This window comes from Macrobrachium rosenbergii, chromosome 25, assembly GCF_040412425.1.
Source record: "Macrobrachium rosenbergii isolate ZJJX-2024 chromosome 25, ASM4041242v1, whole genome shotgun sequence".
Lineage (NCBI taxonomy): Eukaryota > Metazoa > Arthropoda > Malacostraca > Decapoda > Palaemonidae > Macrobrachium > Macrobrachium rosenbergii.
The window spans coordinates 23,169,044-23,181,543 of NC_089765.1; the positions used below are offsets into that span (position 1 = coordinate 23,169,044).

The 12,500-nt window shown below is 34.9% G+C and overlaps 2 protein-coding genes across 6 annotated transcripts in view; one reads left to right on the forward strand and one right to left on the reverse strand.

The window, feature by feature from the left end:
* The window catches only part of LOC136852451 (uncharacterized), a 608,387-nt gene that overhangs the window by 168,642 nt on the left and 427,245 nt on the right, over positions 1–12,500 (forward strand). The window lies entirely within an intron of this gene.
* The window catches only part of LOC136852448 (uncharacterized), a 58,206-nt gene that overhangs the window by 13,790 nt on the left and 31,916 nt on the right, over positions 1–12,500 (reverse strand). The window contains exon 1 of one of the 4 annotated variants that reach the window (XM_067127076.1): positions 1–303. This exon is cut by the window's left edge and continues 179 nt beyond it. The exons of the other annotated variants lie outside the window; for them this stretch is intronic. The gene's annotated coding sequence lies outside the window, so the exon portion shown is untranslated. Of the gene's footprint in view, positions 304–12,500 lie in introns of those variants that run through there. 4 annotated transcript variants of the gene reach the window in all.

Below are 12,500 nucleotides of genomic sequence, written 5' to 3' on the forward strand. Positions count from 1 at the left end.
GAAGTTCTGAGTCGTCTTGGACTTTCAGAAGACCAAAGGCGCACTGCTAAATTTGGTGCAATATCTTCGTAGGTGCTTCGACAAACACAATCTTTCCGGCACCGATCCGTCCTTCAAAGGAGGTTCTAGACGTCCTGTGCCTTCGTCTGACGCTGGAGGAATGAGCAAAACCTTCAGTAAGATGCACCATTTATGCTCTCCCCCAAGGCTTGAGTTTACGCGAGAGATATCTGCAAGTCACCCCGAATCCCAGAGTTCTAGGTCAGTTTCAAAGTTAATGGGTTTCCCAGCAATGCAGGATTCTTTGATTCGTCACTCAGGACCACTGATATTTTGTCCTGAGACGGAAAGTGTTATCTTATGCGATTATGCACTTCAACATTATATATACATTATATATACATATAATATATATACATACATATATATATATATATATATATATATATATATATATATATATATATATATATATATATATATATATATATATATATATATATATATATATATATATATGTATGTGTGTGTTATATGTGTGTATATGTTTGTCTTCTGCGTGTTTGTCTGTGCGTACCTTTTTCTTGACCCCACTAGACTCTGGTAACCAATAATTGCTGGGTGGACTGGTCAGTGGGGAGACGGTTGCAATCCATAGTACCAACAAACATTAGCGCCCCAAAAAAAAAAAAAAAACATAATTATATTCATATATATGTGTGTGTTTTGTGTTCGCGCGTCTGTGGGTTTTTTGTTTTTGTTTTCATATAAGCGCGTAATGTGAATTAAAATTATAAATTTATAAAGAAATTTCATGCATAAGCGAAGGAAGCACTAAATTTCTAGCGAACATAACCCTTTTCGGATATGCAAAGATTAGTCTATCGAAATAATTTTAGTTTTTGTATTCATTTAGAAGATATCCTTTCTATGAAAGACTCTCTCTCTCTCTCTCTCTCTCTCTCTCTCTCTCTCTCTCTCTCTCTCTCTCTCTCTCTCTCTCTCTGTTACTAGGACAACTTTCAAACTTTCAGCAGGGAAAACTTTGATAGAAAATTTTTGTTGTATAAAGTAATTTTCACTTCTTAATTGCGAAGACAGACAGATTTTTTTTTTTTTGTTTTTGTTTTGTACTTCAGTATTTACAAGGTCTGCTACTAAAAATATATTCAAATCCGGTTCTTATTCATTTTTTTTTGTACAATCTGTGCTTTTCGTAGGTATATGCCATTAATATAAGTGTTTACTCCTCTTCATTTCATTTTACTTTTTCATTTCTTTTGATTTTTAGAAGTTTTTGTGGTTTCGCTGTGATTTACATCGTTATTTTCAATCAATTAAACACATTTCAGGGGCACAGCATCAGAAGGGCCTCCCGCCCCAGCATTTGAAATAATCCCCCTCTTTTCCCAATATAGGGAGTGTGGTTGAAATTTTATTTGTTTTGTGCATATTATTCTATTCCTGATCGCAAATTACTTCATCCGATGCAAAATTCAACTTTGTATCTTGAAAAATAAAGAAATTAGAGCAGGTTGAATTTCCAAAACTGATGGCTTATAACTCATTTTTTTTAAGAGGCCCTTCTAATGCTGAACACCTCATCTGTAGAAATTTGAGGAGCATTAACGTTCAGTTTTGCTTTTTATGAACGTTAGGAAATCTCGGCTTCTAATCATGTACCCCAGAAAACTTTGTGCACTATCAAAACGTTCGTCATCTGGAATTAATTTCTCAGGACATTTCCTTATTACAGCAATTTAATTAGAAAATTGTTTTCCTGTTTGTCACCCATTTCTCGTATAAAGCTCATAAACGGCTAAAAGATGTGGAATACTATAACCTCCGTGCTGTGCTTGTATTAATAGTCGCATAAATACTTCATTTACTCTAGCTGTGCTGATCAGGTTTTGGGATGCAAAAGACGGCAAAGACGCTGTTTCAAAATATGGTAACTTGTAAGAATGAAAATTCGGTTGTGACCAGGTTAGCTCTTTCTTCCATCTTCTGTAGAACATTCAAATGCATTATTTTGAAATAAATTTGGCAGTCTGTTGAAACCTCACAACACTTTCTAACTTAGCTACATACAGAAATGTTCAATAGAAACACATAAATAAATAGAAAACACAACGTTATTATTGTTATTTTTAGCCTGATGTAAAGCAAGGGTATATGTATTTTTAAAATGTGACATGAAAAACTAATTTATCCAGCCATGTGCTGGTAACAGTATGGCCACCTCCTGAACATTATCGTACGCTTCTGTAAATCAATGTCTTCTTAAGAAAAGAAAATGCCTCTTATCCGAGACATTATCTATTATTACAGTGTTGTGAGCTAAACTTCCCTTATGACTGCATCATTATTCACATATTGCGACTTGCAATTCGCAGTTTGGCCCGACGACTGATGCGTGACAACACACTTGTCACCGTGGGCGGTTCTTACAACAAAGGTTGTTTTCCTTGATAAGGCTTGATGTTTTCGAAGGTTTTTATAATATTTACACAAGTCGATGTTTTTGGCAGACGGGTGTTTGGTGTCATGTGTTTGATGATGCGCACCATCGCCTACTCGTCCGTTTCCCAGGGAATCCCTGTGTACGTTTGCGTGTATTTTGCATAATATAATTGCCTCACATTTATCTATATCATATGGCTTGTAAGGATTTTTTTTTTTTTTTTTTGCTGCAGAAAAAGATCATTTTTATTGGTTCTCAATGGGGGAGGGGCTACATAAAATGGAAATTAGGGATGTGAGGAAAGGTGATGGTATTTTGAGAGAGAGAGAGAGAGAGAGAGAGAGAGAGAGAGAGAGAGAGAGAGAGAGAGAGAGAGAGAGAGAGAACTTATCTTTCTTGAATCAGATGACGATGTACCACAGTCATTCATTCCCTTCCTTAGCTTTATAATTTTTATAATAACTAGCCAGAATAAGAGAAACAGCTTTTAAGTACAAACCCTCTATACGTTAATTACAAATGGAAGCATATAATTAATATAAATGGGAAGAAATGGCTTCTTGTCGTCTTGAACTCACCACTGCAAGTAAATCCATTCCCTTGGTAACCTGGTCTGCAGTTGCATCTGTAGCTCAGGACACCATCGATGCACTCTGCGCTGGCACTGCAGTTGTTAGTTCCTGCGCATTCATCTGTAGGATATCAATAGGAATGTTTTAGATTTTATGCACAGGCTAATTGGGCAAGTAAAGTGATGCCCTAAACTTGCCCAAAACTGACGAAAATAGCAAAAGAAAGGAAAAGAAATTGAGTTCTGCTCTGAGGGAAGCAACAGACTGCTACCTTAAAAATGGGGGTAGGGATATTTTCCAAGTTGGGTTCAAAATGTCACTCAACCAAGACACCCTATGAAATTATATATATAAGTACACGCACACACGCACACACACACACACACATATATATATATAATATATATATATATATATATATATATATATATATATATATATATATATATATATATATATATATATATATATATATATATATACACACATACGAACATGCATACATACATACATACATGTATGTGTATGTTCACAACCACACACACACACACACGCGCACAAGCAAGCGACAAATGTCGCTTAATATCAAATTCACGCTACCTCGGGAATATCCCCGATGGGGAATGATCACCGAAGGGGAATTTAAAAGTGATAAATGGACTGGTACTGCCGAGTGTCGAACCCACGACAGTTCTTCATTGGAGGGGTGGCTAGAGCTCTCGGCTAGCAGGCTGTTGGCCCAGCGTTCGAGTCTCCGACCGACCAATGAAGAATTAGAGGAATTTATTTCTGGTGATAAAAATTAATTTCTCGTCATAATGTGGTTCGAATTCCACAATAAGCTGTAGGCCCCGTTGCTATGTAACCAGTTGTTTCTTAGCCACATAAAATAAGTCTAATCCTTCGGGCCAGCCCTAGGAGAGCTGTTAACCAGCTCAGTGGTCTGGTTAAAGTAAGATATACTTTTTTTTCGAACCCACGACACAGATACTTATCCAGCGACACGACACAGATACTTATCTAGCAACTCCTGTCGACGTTCTACCCACTGAGCTATCTTGATAGCTCAGTGGGTAGAACGTCGACTGGAGTCGCTGGATAAGTATCTGTGTTGTGGGTTCGACACTCGGCAGTACCAGTCCATTTATCACTTTTAAATTCCCCTTCAGTGATCATTCCCCATCGGGGATATTCCCGAGGTATCGTGAATTTGATATTAAGCGACATTTGTAGCTTCATGATTGTACATAAATCACGGTGTGATAAAAAATTTTAGGTGAGAGTTGGTATCAACTTATACGTCACTTGTTGGCCGTGTGGTTAAAATTCACGTCACTGTAGTCCTGAGTTCTTGTCTTCTGTAGTTCGAGCCCACGAGACGACGAACTTATTATCAACTAAAAAAAATTCCCCTTTGGGTAACATGTATGAAAATATATTGTTCCCGAGGTAGAGTGAATTGGATATTAAAGGACGTTTGTAGCTTAATGCTTGTATATGAATCACGGTGACGTGATAAAAATTCATTCATAATATGGCTGCGTGCGACAAACGCACTACATGGTTAGCATGGCAGAGGTGGGTTGATATCGATTCTAAGTAGAAATACCTGAGTTCGACGGGGATTTGTAGGTGAGAGTTGGTATCAACTTATACCTCACTTGTTGGCCGTGTGGTTAAAATTCGCATCACTGTAGTCCTGAGTTCTTGTCTTCTGTGGTTCGAGCCCACGAGACGAGGAACTTATTATCAACTAAAAAATTCCCCATCGTGTAACACATATGAAAATATATTATTCCCGAGATAGGGTGAATTGGATATTAAAGGACGTTTGTAGCTTAATGCTTGTATATGAATCACGGTGATGTGATAAAAATTCATTCATAATATGGCTGCGTGCGACAAACGCACTACATGGTTAGCATGGCAGAGGTGGGTTGATATCGATTCTAAGTACAAATACCTGAGTTCGACGGGGATTTGTCGGTGAGAGTTGGTATCAACGTATACCTCACTTGTTGGCCGTGTGGTTAAAATTTGCGTCACTGTAGTCCTGATCTTGTCTTCCGTGGTTCGAGCCCAAGAGACTAAAAAATTCCCCTTCGGGTAACATATATGAAAATACATTATTCCCGAGGTAGAGTGAGTCGGATATTAAAGGCGTTTGTAGCTTAATGCTTGTATATGAATCACGGTGATGTGATAAAAATTCATTCACATACACACACACACACACACACACACACACACACACACACACACACACACATATATATATATATATATATATATATATATATATATATATATATATATATATATATATATATATATATGTATTGTTACAAGTTATGACTTAATTAAATATATACTATTGTGTAGCCTTGTTATTTGGCTGCTCGCCACTTGTAAAGCAAAGAGGGAAATGGAGTGGAAGGTCGCCAGTGAGACCCAGTTAATACAATTCTAGAGAGTTATTCAGAGGACAGATAAAAAATTAAGTACATTTAGTTTATAAAGGGGCTCACAATTAATTACAAACAATTTACAGGGAGAAATGTATACAGGTACAGCTAAATTACAAAAGGATAATAGATCCAATTACTGACGTAATATGCAAATTTACTCTAGACATTTCTTTGCTATATACTTTACACAATTAAATTAATAAGTCAATTAATAACGCCAATTTCTACGTATATCTAAAGGCTTTCTCTCCTGGTCGTTAAAATGGAATCACCCAAGCAGTAGAAATTGCAAGCTTATGCCATCTACTGGATCCTGGGAGAAACAAATCCAGCCGGATTCTTAGTTAATATTTCTTCTTCTTTGTACCTCATGCCAGAAATTTCCGGATTTTTGTTTTACGAGTGATGTGAAAAGTAAACAGTTCGACCAGATTTCACTTTTACCTGATTTAATTATCTCATTTACAGTTACACAAATATATTTATCATTGTAAAATGGGTTAACATTATTTTTCAATTTATATATATTTTTATGTATAGGTGAGACAGAAAATTTCAGTTCCCCTTGAAATTGATAACAACTGCATCATCTCAATTGCAATTACACGAATGTTGTATTTTTCATTTCAAAATAGGGTAACATTGATTTGCAAGATATACAAATATATTTATGTATAGATGAGACAGAAAATTTCAATTCCCCTTCAAATTGATAACAACTCCACCATCTCAATTACCAATTACACTAATGTATTTATCATTCCAAAATGGGTTAACATTGATTTCCAAGATATACAAATATATTTATGCTTAGATGAGATAGAAATGTTCAATTCCCCTTCAACTGGCAACAACGTTATCATTACACATATTTCCTCAGTGAAGCAATGCCTGACAAAAGAAGGGCATTGAATATTCGTGACACGTGGTATCCCAGATTGTTGGGGGCGATATCTGCAGAGCAACATACCCACAGGTACCCGATCCATCATCAGGCTGTCCTGAGCTCCACAGGTGAGGTGGGACTCGGGTATAGGGTCCTTCCTCCCACCTGTTGTCTTTAATTCCTATCCACACGTCATCTGTCGTAATCAGAAAGCGTCTGGTTAGCATAATCTGGATGTAAAATTTTTATTGTGATGCAAATGTCAAGTGCCGTATATACCTTCGGAGTAGTATTAAGAACACTCAATAAAGGAATGGAAAGAATCACTACGAATCATAGTTTGGAAGACATGAGGAACTATTTTCGAATACTGGGCGTTGGAAAAATTAGTGTTAAAACATATTATAATTCTTAACAGTTCCCAAGTATGCAATCATGTGTATATAAAAAGAATGAAAAATTACATAAACGCTGAATAACACACACCTCACACAAACACTCACACATGTATATATATATATATATATATATATATATATATATATATATATATATATATATATATATATATATATATATATATATATATATATATATATATATATATAATAAGGAAATATGTTTATATAAAGAAAATAAACAATAAGACCGTAAGAGCGCTGTATTTCAAGTAGTAATGCCGCATCTTTAAGAACAATAATGATTTTGGTATTACAAGGCACAACAATTACAGACATTTCTTTTTGGGGGGGGAGATTACAAGCAATTGATTTTAAGATATAGAGCTCGTTCGCTTCTTGCTAAGTCAAATGACAAGGAATTTTCATATATATATATTTTTATAAATAAGGTCAAAGTATATTTGGTTTAATATTATCTGGTTTCCCTAACCCTTGTTACAGATTCTGATAGTAAATCTACTTAATGAAAGCAGCTTCCAGTATCTGCCCTGGAAAGAAACCTGCTTCCATATACAATGTGCACTGCATCCAAGTTTATACAGTGGCTTATATTATTTTGTGGTTAAAGTTAGCAAAATTTTTGATGTTCATTTCTCCCCGATCTTTGGTATTCAGTTTTTACTGAGGAAGGTTTTTCTCCTCATCTATAAAGTAGGTACTTTGTATTCTCCAATATCTTCAGGCGTTTCCTTTCTTCCTCCTACTAAGGTCAATGGCTGAAGATCCTACCGTATCTGGACAGCTGAGAACAAAGGATTCTCTCTCCCCAAAGGTTAATTAAGATTCTTGATGCTATTCTGGTGTGGGATTTTATTTTTTTTTCTTATCTTACTGTTGTATGTTTCTTTTGATCCCAAATTAGGCCTGAAAGAAAGCCTGATTCGCTCTGTAAAGGGTCTTTTCTGTGGCCTAATCTGGTTATTTGGCAAAGGAATTATTCGGAAGAAATCCTAAGGGAGCCCAAAATAAGATGCCTTGCTGTCCAGTTGGATTTTTACTTGTATATCATGATCCATAAAGAAATGGGCGTGAGATGTCGAGAAAGTGGATTTTCTTGATTTTGTTTTCTTGTTATCAGTGATATCCATAATTATTAGTATATGATTCAGAAAAGTAATTCTGTTATTTTCCCACCTTGGTGTTCGGTACAAGCTCATGGAATACAGAATTTAGGTCAAAGGCCAAGCGCTGGGACCTATGAAGTCATTCAGCACTGAAAGGCAGGAGGAAAACCTCCCAGTTGCACTATAAAACATTTTTTAGGAGAGGGTGGATAGCAAGATGGATGAGAGAGAATATAAATGGAAGTACAGTAAAGGGGAATGAAAGGAGTTGTAGCTAGGGGCCGAAGGGGCACTGCAAAGAGTCTTCAGTAATTCCTATCGTACACCGAACGAAGTGTACTGACACCACTACCCCGTTAGGGGCGTGGGTGAGGTACAAGGTTATTCAGTCTATTAAAGAAAGTATTGAAATCGAAATTTCCAGCTATCTGCTTCCAACGGTCAATATGCCATCCATTTTTCTCATACAGGTCATACTTTGGGCTTAATGGGATTTATTATTATAGTTTCAAAAGGCAACCTTTACAGTTTTAGACGAGCTAGGTTAAGTAGACCGCCCATTATACAACCGAAATTCTATTTGCAAAAACCACGATAAAATGAAAAGACATCATTGGACAAGCATAGCGTCTTTAGGTTTAAATTTTTGTTGTAATTTATGAAGAGGGGAAACAGTCCGCATTTTGTGCCAGGTCATCTTACCATTAGTAGAACTGTTCGTTTCCAATAACCCTGTATCCTCAATCGCCTGCCATTTAAAATTTCTTGCATGAATAGTTGTACTTTGTAATGACAAACCTTTAATGTCTGTAAAGGAGTGGAGATATGAACCGAAATATATAATCCTCTTCCATTTTACGTGATTCATTCATTTAAATGCTGTCATATATATATATATAGCCGACTATATATATATGATATATATATATATATATATATATATATATAGGTATCCAATATATATTATGGACATATATATTGATTTATATTGTAATATATATTTAAGCTATAAATAATTCCTGGTTCACTACTGATGTGACTTTTTAAATACAAAAATACCTAATTCATAAATATCGTTTAATATCCAATTCACTGTACACAGAGTGTAAGTTATTCCTAAGATGGGGTGAATTGGATATTGAAAGATATTGTAGGTGAATATTTGTGAGTGTGTGTGTTTGTATAGGTGTATGCTATAAAAACAAACGAAATATTCTAGTTTTTAAATATAACTTGACATCGATGTGATGGGAAAATTGAAGACACCCTCTTGTCAAAGTGCTCCCAACTGATTTAGCTGGTCGGTGGTTTAATCCCCTAAGAATATCCCTAACTGGTAGCAGTGAAATCTTGCGCTGGTCCATTTGACCTTCCCTTTTCAGGAAGCACGGTGATCCTAGTCCTCATCATCTTTGCAGGGGACCCGCATGAGCTGGCAATGTCTGAAAAGAGTGGAACAAATGTGTTGAGGTATTATTATTATGATTTTAGTCTCAAGCCGACTTTTTTTTTTTTAGGAAGATTATTTGTTTTTAAATTCATTGAACAGTATGTATTGAATTGTTAAGTTTTGTAGACAGTTTCTCAGTCTCGAATGAGGTTCTGTGATAAATCAGCATTCCAAACATTCAGCAGATATCCAGTGTTCTTTATATTATTATTAAATTATTATTATTAATTATTATTAGTGATTTTAAATTATTTCCATATCATGTATTATTATTATAACTTATTATTGATTATTAGTGAATTCGATATTTTGTTTCTGTTTTGGCTCGAAAAACACAAAAATTGACCCGCATGCAGTTTCTTAAAACAATGAAAATAAAATCATTAATCTATATAGCTAACCATATTACTATTAAAATTCATTATTATTATTAAGGTATATTATTATTATTATTATTGGTATTATTATTATTAAGACACTTATTATTTGTTAATTATGCCCTAAAATTATTATTTTGAACATTTGCCCTATCATATGTTAAAAATTCATGTCAGTGACAAATCTATTATTTGTAACAAAAACAAACTTATCAATACTTGTTACGTGTCATATATAAAAAGATGGACCACTGTTCAGGTGTTGGAAAGACTCTTCGTTTTTATCTTTTACATGTACTTCAATTTCTTGATATAACTCTGGATTTTGATATACAGCAATTTAATCCCGACTTATGAATTTGTTAGCAATGATCCTTAAATTGTTTGATTCTGTGGTTCCACAGAAAATTGTATTATAGTTATTATTCATTCAAGAGTCATTTTTACAATTATATTTCTGCTTCAGGATCAGCTATATACTGCTGTGTATGGGGAGAAAAGCACCAATTCTCTGGAAGGTGTATGAGAAATACCCAGAAGAAAGAAAGGTTCTAAAGGCATATATGAATATGCATAAGTATAGAAGAGATGGAAAGTGAAAGTGGGTAGAGGAACGTATTCAGGGTATAAAAAAATGTATAGATTCAGTAAATGTTATGCTCATAATTAGAAGGATACCAAACCAACTTTTTTAACAACAGCAAATCCTCATGCTGTTTCAGAAATGCCAGTAATGAACGCTACGGCTCAGTAATCTACAAAGGAATCATGTTAGGATGCTGAATATAAAAATGTATATGTTTCAAATAAAATAAAAAAGTTTATAGAAAAATATATTTAATAAATAAAACTCTTTAAACAAAAGGAATCATAATTATAAAAACGTAAGCATGTCCACAACTTCAGTATATCCTAGTAAATATATATGCCCACACATTTTAAAACATTTAAAATATGTTAATCTCATCCAGATCGGTTGGTGGTAAACAAGAGCCCTCCTCACATTGATGTAATAAAAATCTATCTGCCGATTTACACGCTCTAGTTATGCTCACTTAGAGGTTGCGGGTTCTGGAACGCTTGTCAGAGGAGTTCTTCGTACCATAATTAATCAGATCATCCGCTGGAATAACCATTATTTTTTAAGAAGGATCAACATATTTCACAAGAATGCCCCTAACTATAACAGCTCATAGAATTAAGAAAAAAGGTTGTAAAGAGAAAAGTAAATATGGTCATTCTGGAAAAATACCCCGTTTATTTTTCACGTAGAGGTGCACTTATTTTTTATTTAATTTTCTTTGCAGCGTCCCTTATTTATTTATTTTAACCTTTAAGTTTTTCTTATTTTAATTACATCCGTTCAATGTTTTTCTTTATACCATCTGACTTTCCAGCTTCTTAAAAAAAAAATTTCCTAGTGCAACTGCATTTTCCCTCCTTATTACAACTTTATAATACTTCTTACTGTCAATTTCCCTTTCAGCAAAGAAGACCTTACTTTTGTTATGGGTTCCAGCGCTTTGCCTTTGCTGCAACCTAAATTCCTTATATTCTGTTTCATTTCTGTTTTTTATCTGAAAACCAAACAGCCCATAAAATTTCTAAGTTCAAGATTACTTTTTGTCTCGTTTTCCTGTTGAATATGCTTTTTAAACTTTTTTATCCCTCGTGGACTTTTGATAAAAAAATAATGCCTTATAGGCAAGCAATCTCACTTTGGCCTGCAATGGATGACAAAGGCAAACTTCCTTTTTGGGATTTCATTTCTTATATTGTACCTCCGTTCATATTCTCTTTTTTTCCATCTGGGCCTCCCTGAACAGCTGACCTGTAAGGTTTAGCTGGCCCAAGTCCAAAGAGGAAGTGCCTTTATTAAAAGAAACAAAGTTGACTAGAAAAAGGGGAACTCCATAATCCTGAACTCCAGAAAATAATAATAATAATAATAATAATAATAATAATAATAATAATAATAATAATAATAATAATAATAATAATAATAATAATAATAATAATAATAATAATAATAATAATAATAATACAGAAGAAAATTGGCCAACATCTGGAATGAGAGAAATAAACACCCCTCAAACAGAAGAGAGGCTGGAAGACAAAGTAAGGAACATAAAGAGAAAGAACTGGCTCTCCACAATAGAAAGAGAGGAACTGGAAGGAGAAATAACACCCAGCAACGAAGGACAAGAAAATGAACTAAGAGACGATGCCACAGAAGACGACAGGAATGATGAGCTACCAAATAACGGCACACGAGGAAACACCGAAGATGTTACAGAGAGGTCGCAAATTGGTGGAAAAAATCAGCCAATGGATGAAGCCAGATACAGAAAGAACAAAGGTCCCCTCCATGAAAGCCTACGACACAAAGAAACTAAGGGAGAATAGAAGTGAAGTTAATGAAATAATGAGACTAATCCACACCACCAGTATCACAGAAACAAATAGCCTGGCATATGCAGGAGCAACACTGGTAGTACAGTGGGACTCGTGGAGATACAAACACCAACACCGCCATCACAACCAACCCAACAGAAACCAAAATAGCAACCGCCTTGGAAAAGGCCCCTTGAAAAACAAATCTTAGCGATGAGATCTGACTTGAGGGGAACTGTGGGAAAAGAGGCTGAAAGAGAGATGGAACTGAATGAAAATACAAAGAACCGGAGAAGGGACTAAGAAGCACAATAGAAAATATAAAACAGAGGCTTAAAGCCAAATATAACCAATGAATGAACAG